The 9252-nt window shown below is 52.9% G+C and overlaps 2 long non-coding RNA genes across 2 annotated transcripts; both read left to right on the plus strand.

Moving 5' to 3' along the window:
• Window positions 1-564: 564 nt before the first annotated feature.
• LOC129197027 (uncharacterized) lies at window positions 565-6101 on the plus strand. The gene is made up of 3 exons (XR_008574246.1): window positions 565-1643; window positions 1927-2106; window positions 5735-6101. It is a non-coding gene; the product is annotated as an uncharacterized LOC129197027 (long non-coding RNA).
• Window positions 6102-7890: 1789 nt separating this feature from the next.
• LOC129197028 (uncharacterized) lies at window positions 7891-8877 on the plus strand. The gene is made up of 3 exons (XR_008574247.1): window positions 7891-7972; window positions 8366-8451; window positions 8807-8877. It is a non-coding gene; the product is annotated as an uncharacterized LOC129197028 (long non-coding RNA).
• Window positions 8878-9252: the final 375 nt, after the last annotated feature.

Consider the following 9252-nt stretch of genomic DNA (forward strand, 5'->3'; position numbering starts at 1 on the left):
CCTATCAGGTGTGATTCCTTCCTTCTCAAAGTTGAGTAACAGGCTGAAGGAATTACTTCCAGCTGCATCCTATTCATCATGGAGGTCTACAGGGATGAATTCAAGAGAAGACTTGGGTTTGAGGCCAAGATCTCATCTTGTTTGAGGAGGAGGAGGTAGAACTGAGCTTCTTTCCTTCTCTTCCCAATAGACACATACTGGTTTTGGTTTTATTGGGGGTTTTTTTTGTTTATTTATTTAGGTTTTTTGTCCAGGAAGAGCAGGAATTCAAGAATAAGCAACTCGATTTTATGACCCAAGACTTAATGAAGGTGAAAAAAAACCTTTGAGTGATGTTCCCCAGGGGAGTTTTGGAATTTTTGAGGGAACTTGTGGAATGTGGGAGGAAAGGTTTTACCTCCTGGATCAAGACCAGAATAAAAGATGGGTTGGAAGGAAGGAAGTCATCAGCTACAGCGACAGGAGACCACTTGGTCCTTGTCTGTCTCCACATCCAACAGTGTTAGATGAATCAGAACAGAGAAATTCCTCAACTCTCTCTCTTATTTTTCTTTTTCCTTTACTTTTTTTTCCCCAGACGAGACAGAAATCCCCGTATTTGTGGAACTGGCATCAATTTCTGCCACTAAAAATGACATGTATATCGATACAGTGAGTTTCTTCCGTGATACCATGGCTGCTTTTGCCCCCATCAGATTAGACCCGAGTCCCACAGCTGAGTTTGACCCGTTCGCTGCAGCTCCATCTTTCGCCAGAGAAGCCATCGCAAAAGACAGTGAACTTCCCAAGAAGCTGGTGAGTCTTCAGGTCCCACGTCGAAAAGTCACTTGGACACTTGCTGTGAGGCCGAGTTGCTCATGTGTAGGTGTCTAATGCCATTTAAGATGATTTCTCCAGGACATCCATGTGGGTCTTGCAGGACCTGGGCAAAATCTGTGCCGTTTTCGGAGTGGAAGCCTGGTGGAACATCTCAAATGACCTTACACGCATGTGTGAGCAGCCAGAGGAGACCCAGTAGGTGGTGTGAATAGGAGGAAACGAGTTCTGGAGTCTACAGTGTAGGATCGCAGAATAATTGAGGTTGGAAGAGACCTCTGGAGATCATCTAATCTAAATCCCCTGCTTCAAATGGAGTCAGGTAGGGCAGGTAGTTCATGGCTATGTCCGATTGAGTTTTGAGCATCTCCAAGGCTGGAAGACTCCAGAACCTGTTTCACATTTTGATAAAAAAGCTTCTGTTTTACCAAAACTCTTGTGTTTGAGCCTTATGCTCTGCTCCCCATCAAAACCAGAGCAGAGAATAAGAGCTTCACCACATGCCAATGCTCTGGGGTGTTAGGAGAAGTCCAACTCTGGGGCTGTGTCTCCTCAGAAGCCCTAAGAAACCCCATCCTCAGAAGAAATAGTCACAGAAACCTCACCAGCATCAAATTTGGGGTGGGGGAGTGTTGCTCAGTGTCCTTCCAGCTGGTTGGTGGGTTTCCCTTTGGTTCTTCTGTCGCAGAAAGATCCCTGTGACAACAGAGAGTGGATAAAGATGGTTCACGACTCTCATGGCTCTGTGGAGCATTCTTTGATCTCTCAAGCCGGAAGCATCAACAGAAATGGGGTTTTTTACCATCTCGGCACCTTCAAAATTCAAGGTAAAGGGTCTTCAAGGTGATCTCTTGTCCAGTTGTATTTGTTAATGTTATGGGGAGAAAGGATCTTTCTTGAAATCATCTTCCCATGAGCAATAGATCTCCAGTTGGGTTTGCAACTAGTATGATCTCATACCACCGGTTTTCTGTTAAATCTTGATTATTTTCAGCAGAAAACAGGCTTTTCTTTCCTCCAAGGGGAGTGGTACAAGACATGAGGAGTCCTTTGATCCTTCAAAGCTACGGAAAAGGCCATGCGGTGATGGTTGTCTTCTCTGCTTTCCAGGCTAGGCTAGAAGACTGCGTCTCATTGTGACTGCTCAATGACAGCGAGGAGAGCACATCTCCAGCAGACCAAAAGACCAAGAAATACAGTTTGTCTCAGCTTGTGGCGCTCCAGAATGAGCTGACGTTGGTGGCCACCAAGGTTGAGCAAGGCAGGGAGGAGGCAAACCGTTTCCTGGAGGTGAGTCACAGCACAGCACCAACATCTACCTGAAAAATGGTGACCGTTGGGTTTGGGATTTTGCTGGAATTATTTCCGAGAGACTCATCCATGACCTGCAGTTCTGGCCTTCCGTGAGCAGAGGTGTTGCTTTAGGATGACGCCCATTTCTCAAGCGACGGGAGTGGGATTTGTCCATTGTTCCTCACTTCTGGTGCCCAACAGCCCATTCAAGACCTTTCATGCTTAACTATGGATGGACTCCTAGAACGGTTTGGGTTGGAAAGGACCTTTGAAGCCCATCTAGTCCACCACCCCTGCCATGGACAGGGACACCTTTCACTAGATCACGTTGCTCAAAGCCCTATCCAATGTGACCATGAACACTTCTGGTGATGGGACATCCACAGCTTCTCTGGGCAACCTGTTCCAGCATCCCACCCTCCTTATTGTACAAAGTTTCTTCTTTATAGACGATCTAAATCCACCCTCTTTCATGTTAAAACCATTGTCCCTTGTCCTGTTGCCACAGGCCTTTGTAAAAAGTCTCTCTCCATCTTTCTTATAAGATCCGCCTTATTGAGCAGCCACGAGAACGTCTCCCCGGAGCCTCTCCAACTGAACAACCCCGACTCTCTCAGCCTTTCTTCACAGCAGAGGTGTTCCAGCCCTCTGACCGTTCCTGTTCTCCTCTTCTGGACCTGCTCTAACAGGTCCGTTTCTTTCTTGGAATTGTACAGTTGTTTCGGTTGGAAAAGACAAAGATCACCGAGTCCAACCGTTAACCCAACACTGCCACGTCCACCACTAAACCACATCCCTGAGCACCACGTCTATGTGTCTTTTAAATAGCTCCAGGGATGGAGAGGAGGGGACAGGAGGGACCTGTAGGACAGGCAGGGACCTGGTGGCACCTTTGACTCGTCACAAAGCAGGAAGCAGGGGGAAAAAAAAAGGAAGAAGAGGGAAAAAACCCTGTCTCTTTCCTTTGGGAAGCGACATCGCCATCCCACCACGCTGGCAGGAGCTTTTGGGGTCTTGCAGAAGGTGCAGAGTGAGGTCCCTGTTGGCAGCAGTTCCCCCGGGGGGAGCTGAGCCCCTTCCTTAGGTCCTGACTCAGCTCGGCTGAACCAACTTCTTTTTTTCCACCCAAAAAGTTCTTCTTAGAGTAAAAGGCTGAGGGGAGACCTTGTTGGTCTCTACAACTACCTCAAGGAGGTTGTAGTGAGGTGGGTGTTGGTCTCTTCTCCCGACAGGACAAGAGGAAATGGCCTCAAGTTGCATCAGGGCAGGTTTAGGTTTGATATTAGGAGAAATTTCTTCACCGAAAGAGTGGTCAGGCATTGGAACAGGCTGCCCAGAGAGGTGGTGGAGTCCCCATCCCCAGAGGCATTCAAAAACCACGTAGACGTGGCACTTTGGGACATGGGTTAGTGGACATGGTGGTGTTGGGTTGATGGTTGGACTTGATGATCTTGGAGGTCTTTTCCAACCTTAATGATTCTATGATTCCTATTGGTTTTCTTGGGCTGGCCTTCTGAAGTTACCTCATTCTCTTGGAATTGTTTCCTTGGTCCTTTTCTTCCTCATCCTGCTTGCATCTGCCCGTTTCGGAGAGTTCTGTGTTAGCAACACCAACTTTATCAGAAAGTTTACTCTTGGTCAGCTCTTGCGGCCTTGGACTAACTCCTTTACGTCTGGTGCTAAGTGAGGTTATTAACCCTAACGATTCCCAACACACGTCATAGAATCATAGAATCATGGAATCACAGAATCATAGAATCATGGAATCACGGAATCATAGAATCATGGAATCATAGAATCATAGAATCATGGAATCACAGAATCATAGGATCATAGGATCATGGAATCACAGAATCATAGAATCATAAGATCATGGAATCTTAAGGTTGGAAAAGACCTCTAAGGTGTTTGGGGTCAACCCAACACCACCACGTCCACTAAACCGTGTCCCGAAGTGCCACGTCTACACATTTTTTTAACGGTGTCACTGCAAGCTGTAACAGAGCAACTCTGAGAGAGCGGACAACATCTGGGGGGCATCTTCTTGGAGGCTGTTGGGAAATTCCTTTGGTCCATCGAAATAGCAGCAGATGCCAGAATTTAGGGCAACTGAACTTTTTGCTTCTCCTTGTGTTGAGGGCTTCCAACAGTAACATGGAAAGACAAACGCCATAGCCTCAAACATACACCCCCCACACTTTGCTCGTTCTTTCCTCAACTTTTATTGCTGAGCATGATGTCATATGGTATGGAATGTCCCTTTGGTCCTTCGGGGTCAGCTGTCCCGCCTGTGTCCCCTCCCAACTTCTTGCCCGTCCCCAGCCTACTCGCTGGTGGGGGCAGGGTGAGAAACAGAGAAGGCCTTGACGCTGCGTGTTTTGGGTTTGCGTGGCAAGGTTTTGGTAGCAAGGGGGCTACAGGGGTGGCTTCTGCGAGAAGTTTCTAGAAGCTTCCCCTGTGTCTGATAGAGCCAATGCCAGCCGGCTCCAAGACGGACCCGCCGCTGGCCAAGGCCAAGCCAATCAGCGCCTCTGTGATAACGTATTTAAGAAGGAAAAAAATAAAAATACCGGCAGCTTTTGCAGCCGGAGAGAGGAGTGAGAAGATGTAAGAAACTCTGCAGACACCCAGGTCAGTGCAGAAGAAGGGGCAGGAGGTGCTCCAGGTGCCAGAGCAGAGATCCCCCTGCAGCCCGTGGTGAAGACCATGGTGAAGCAGGCTGTCCCCCTGCAGCCCATGGAGGAAGGATGATGGTGGAGCAGATATTCCACCCGTAGCCTGTGGAGGACCCCACGCCAGAGCAAGGTGGAGGAACCTGAAGGAGGCTGTGGCCCGTGGGAAGCCCACGCTGGAGCAAGTTCCTGGCAGGACCTGTGGACCCATGGAGAGAGGAGCCCACGCCGGAGCAGTTGGTGAAGGACTGTAGCCCGTGGGAAGGACTCACGTTGGAGAAGTTGGTGGAGGACTGTCTCCCGTGAGAAAGACCCCACGTTGGAGTGGAGGAAGAGTGTGAGGAGTCCTCCCCCTGAGGAGGAAGGAGCAGCAGAGACAAGGTGTGATGATCTGACCACAACCCCCATTCCCCGTCCCCCTGTGCCGCTGGGGCGGGAGGAGGGAGCAAATTCGGAGTAAATTTAAACCCGGGAAGCACAGAAGGCTGGGGGAGGTGTTTTACGATTTGGGTTTATTTCTCATTCCTCTGTTTTGCTTGGTAATAAATTGGATTATTTTTTTTTTTTCTAAATCAAGCCTGTTTTGCCCATGACAGTAATTAGGGAACGATCTCTCCCCGTCCTTATCTCGACCCACGAGCCTCTCGTTATATTTTCTGTCCTCTGTCCAGCTGAGGAAGGCGGGGGGGGGAGTGATGGAGCAGCTCCAGTGGTCACCCCACCACATTGGGAAGCACTGCTGAGCGATAACTACGACGTTGGTGTGTTATCAGGACTGGTTTGGTCACAGATCCAACACACGGCACCGTACGGGCTGCTACGGAGAAAATTAACTCCATCCCCGCCAAAAGATGTTGGTGCAGGGGGCAGACGGGGATTTTGGAACAGGACTGGGGAGAAAGGGTTGAATGTTTCCCAGGATAAGAGGCGAAATCTCTCTCCTCTCTCCCCAGCTGTGCTGTCTCCTGCCTGATGTCATAATGCACCTTCAAATGATGCGGGCTGATGTCACAGGGGGATGCCCCACATCACAGGGAGGTCTCCCCAGCGCCACGTGGGTGCTGGCATTTCCCGGCGAGGCCTGGGAGCTGCTGGGCACTGCTCAGGGGCTCTCCACTGCTGCCCTTCGGAGCTGCTCCACAGCCAGGAGCAGGGTCAGGAGGCAGCGGGGCTGTGCTGGGGGACCCTCGCTGACAGGCAGAGCGGAGGCACGTCAGAGAGGAGTTTTGGGAGAGGAGCTGCGAAGAGCATCCCTTTCCCTGAGCTGAGGGCAAGCAGCCAGCGCGATGGAGGGCTGCTGCACCGTGGCCGTCAGCTTGGAGCTGAGCAGCTCGTTCCCCACACTCCTGCGGCTCTCCACCAAGGGTAAGGGGTTTGGGAGCTCCTTCCGCAGGGGTTGCGCTGGGGCTGTCCGCTGCCAAAAGCTGCGGGGGGGTGGCTGGACAGGGCTGGGGGCTGCCACAAGAACCCTGCCCGAGGGTCCCACAGGGCTCGGGGGACAATGTAGCAACCAGAACTCCCGGCTGCCCGCAGCCCCCAGGCTCCCATGGGCATGGCTTGGTCCCCTGGCGAGGGGGGCCACCCAGGGCCAGCTTTTCCTGGGAGCTGGTACCTCTTGGGGTTCTGGCTCTGGGATGAAAAGGGGTCCTGCATCCCAGGGGCTGGGGTGTCCTTCAGCTCTCACAGGGCTCTCGTGAGGCAGCTGGAAATGCCTCTGCTGTAAATCAGCCCTCGACTTTGAACTAGTCTCCTCTGGGAGAACCTCTGTTCCTTCCCTCTGGAGCCTCTTGTGCTGCCAGGCTGGCAGATCACATCCTGGGCTCTGGGGTGCCATCCCTTTCTGGGGGTTAGGTGGCCACAGCCCTGATCCGGAGCCCTTCCCACGTCCCCATTTCTGCTCCAGCCCTGCCCCGGGAGCAGAGTAAGGCGGGCGGTGTGAAATGGGGGCACAGCCCCCTTGCCGAGAGACTGTGAGCTGGCTGGCCTGGAGCCTGACCCCTCTTTCCCTTGCTTTCCAGAGGTTGTGGCTATCTGGGACGCTGTGTCCGCGTACATCCTGACACAGATGAAGCTGGACAAGGTGGGTTGGCCTCTTGGTCTCTCTTTGTCCTGGACAGCCTGGGCGCTGGGGAGTGATCCCTCTCTGAGCATTGTGGCCGCACACCGAGACAGCCTCGTGTACCCACAGCTGCTGCTTGGTCAACCAGGAGAAAAATCAAGTCTGGACCTAGTCTGAGGAAGTATTCAGTGCACGATGGGGCTTCACTCTTCCCTGTGGTCAGAGTGGAGAGACCAAGCAGAGAGACAGGGGATTATGCTGGGTCCATACCAAGGGTAACGGCTGGGAATCAGTCCCAGGTGTATTCCCTGGGCTGGAAATGTCTGGGATTTACTCTGGCCAAGGGATGTGAGCAAGTATTTTGAGGAGGGGAAGAAAACAAATGGAGAACATGGGCCTGTTGCAAAGTTTTCACTTTACCCATCTCTGCAGTACTCACTCATCAGCCTTTGGTCTTTTTTCCTGGGCAGGGTGTCCTGCTCACAGGACTTGGGACCTTCGCTGTGCTCCAAGAGCAACTCCAGGGCAAAGAGGAGGCATCTGCGGTTCGAAGACCAGTCTTCCAGCCGGACATCGATGCGTTGCATCTGGAGGAGCTGGTGTTCCCTACAGTGGTTATCCCTGGTGAGAAGGCAGTGGCCACCCTCCACTTTCCCCCTCCACGTCTGGGGGAGGACGTGTGCTCTCTGCTCTTTGGCAAGGGCTGGGAGATGTCGGGAATGGCCTCCAAAGGTCGGGGGACAGCTTGAGCTCCCCCAAAACAAACCACTCCCCGAGAGCTGTTTTATAAACGACCGTTTCCCTGGCATGTCGTTACGAATCTTACACGGAAATTTGGCCTGCTGTGGCAGTGACGATGTTCCTCCTCCTCGCAGGCAATGTCAAGATCCAGCCGCTGAACTACAAGTGGCTGTCGCGAGCCACCTGCTTCCCGCAGCACGTGGTGGCGGAGTGCGTGCGAGAGACCATACGCTTGTACTCGTTCCAACTGCAGAACGGGCGGCGTCTTGCCTTCGTCTTCAAGGACATTGGCGTTCTGTCCTGCAAAGACGACGTCCTGTGCATGCGGTTTTATTACGACTGTGTCACAGGGCTGGAGAGGAAGGCCAGCCGGATTGCGCTGCTTCGCACAGTAAGTTGCTCAGGTTTTGAGGGCTGCTTCCGTTCTTTGGGAGCTTATTGAAGGGCGAGCAAGCCAATCGCCCTCGGCCAGCCTGGACGTGGCAGGCCAGTCAAACACCTCTCCCCACGCTCGCCCCTGCTGACTTCTCCATTAGCAAAGAAAGTTTCTTCTGAGTTTCTGGGTCCTTGCCCTGCAAAAAGCCCGGCACTGTTATTGCGCAGTCTCAGCGTTTGCCGTGCAGCTTCTCCAGAGCAGAGCAAGGGCTAACGCTCATGGAGGAGGATTTGGAAGACTGGTTTGGAGAATTGGCTTTCTTTTGGAGCGGGAGACAGGTCTGCTTCCTTTAGGAGCCAAAAGAGAACTGCCTTGGAAACCTTCTGACAGCTCCGTGTCACTTTGCAGAGGCTGTGGATGCCAGGTGCAGAGGTCTCCGGTGGAGCAACCACCGCTCGGGGGATGCAGGCTGCGCCTGCCCAAGCGTTCCCGAGGTGAGTGCCTTTCCTCTGCAGCCCTCGACCAACCAAAGTCCTGAAGCGACTGGTTTCTGGTTAAATAACGCTGATCTGGGGCTACGCGTGTGTTCTCCTGGACCGACCGGGCATCGTGATCGCGTTTCTCACGCCCAGCCTGCCATCCTTCCCATCAGAGAGAACCAGCTGCACACGGAGAGGACCTTAAGCTACATTTTCTGGTGTTGGGGGCAGATTGCCAAGAAAACCTGTGCACGGCCACCAAGGAAAAGGGATGCCGTGCCTCGCACGACAGTCAGGAGGATTAGTGCTGGGGAGCTGCAGAGGGCAGGGGTCGCCCTTCTTCAAGCCTGTGTCCCCATTTGCTTTCCAGGTTTGAGTTCCTTGTGATCAGCAGATCGGTGGCCAAGGCGTTCTCCACCTGGCACAAGAAGGCTGCAGGAAAACACAGGATCAGCAGAGGTACGGGAACAGGTCCTGCTGTCCAGGTGGGCCCTGCCCCACACTGGGTGACCGCAGCCCCGTTAAAACGCACTCCCCACGGGGCTGCTCTGAAGAGCTTCCTTCTTTCCCAGCTTCCCAGGGGTGTCCTGACAAGCTGCTGCAGAGGCGCGTGAAGCTCTCCCTGCCCGTACTGCCAAGGCAGGGGCCAGGCACCAGGCAGCCAGACATGGAGAAGAAGACTTCTGCCAGGTGAGACCCTTGTGGGAAGAGATGAAAGGGGTCCTTGCACCCATGTAGGAGAGACATCCCGTTTGGACACTGGCTGTAGGGACTCGGGAAGGTCCCTGGCACAGGCCCCATGCTTTGTATGAGCTT

This window comes from Grus americana, chromosome 27 (genome assembly GCF_028858705.1).
Source record: "Grus americana isolate bGruAme1 chromosome 27, bGruAme1.mat, whole genome shotgun sequence".
Classification (NCBI taxonomy): Eukaryota; Metazoa; Chordata; class Aves; order Gruiformes; family Gruidae; genus Grus; species Grus americana.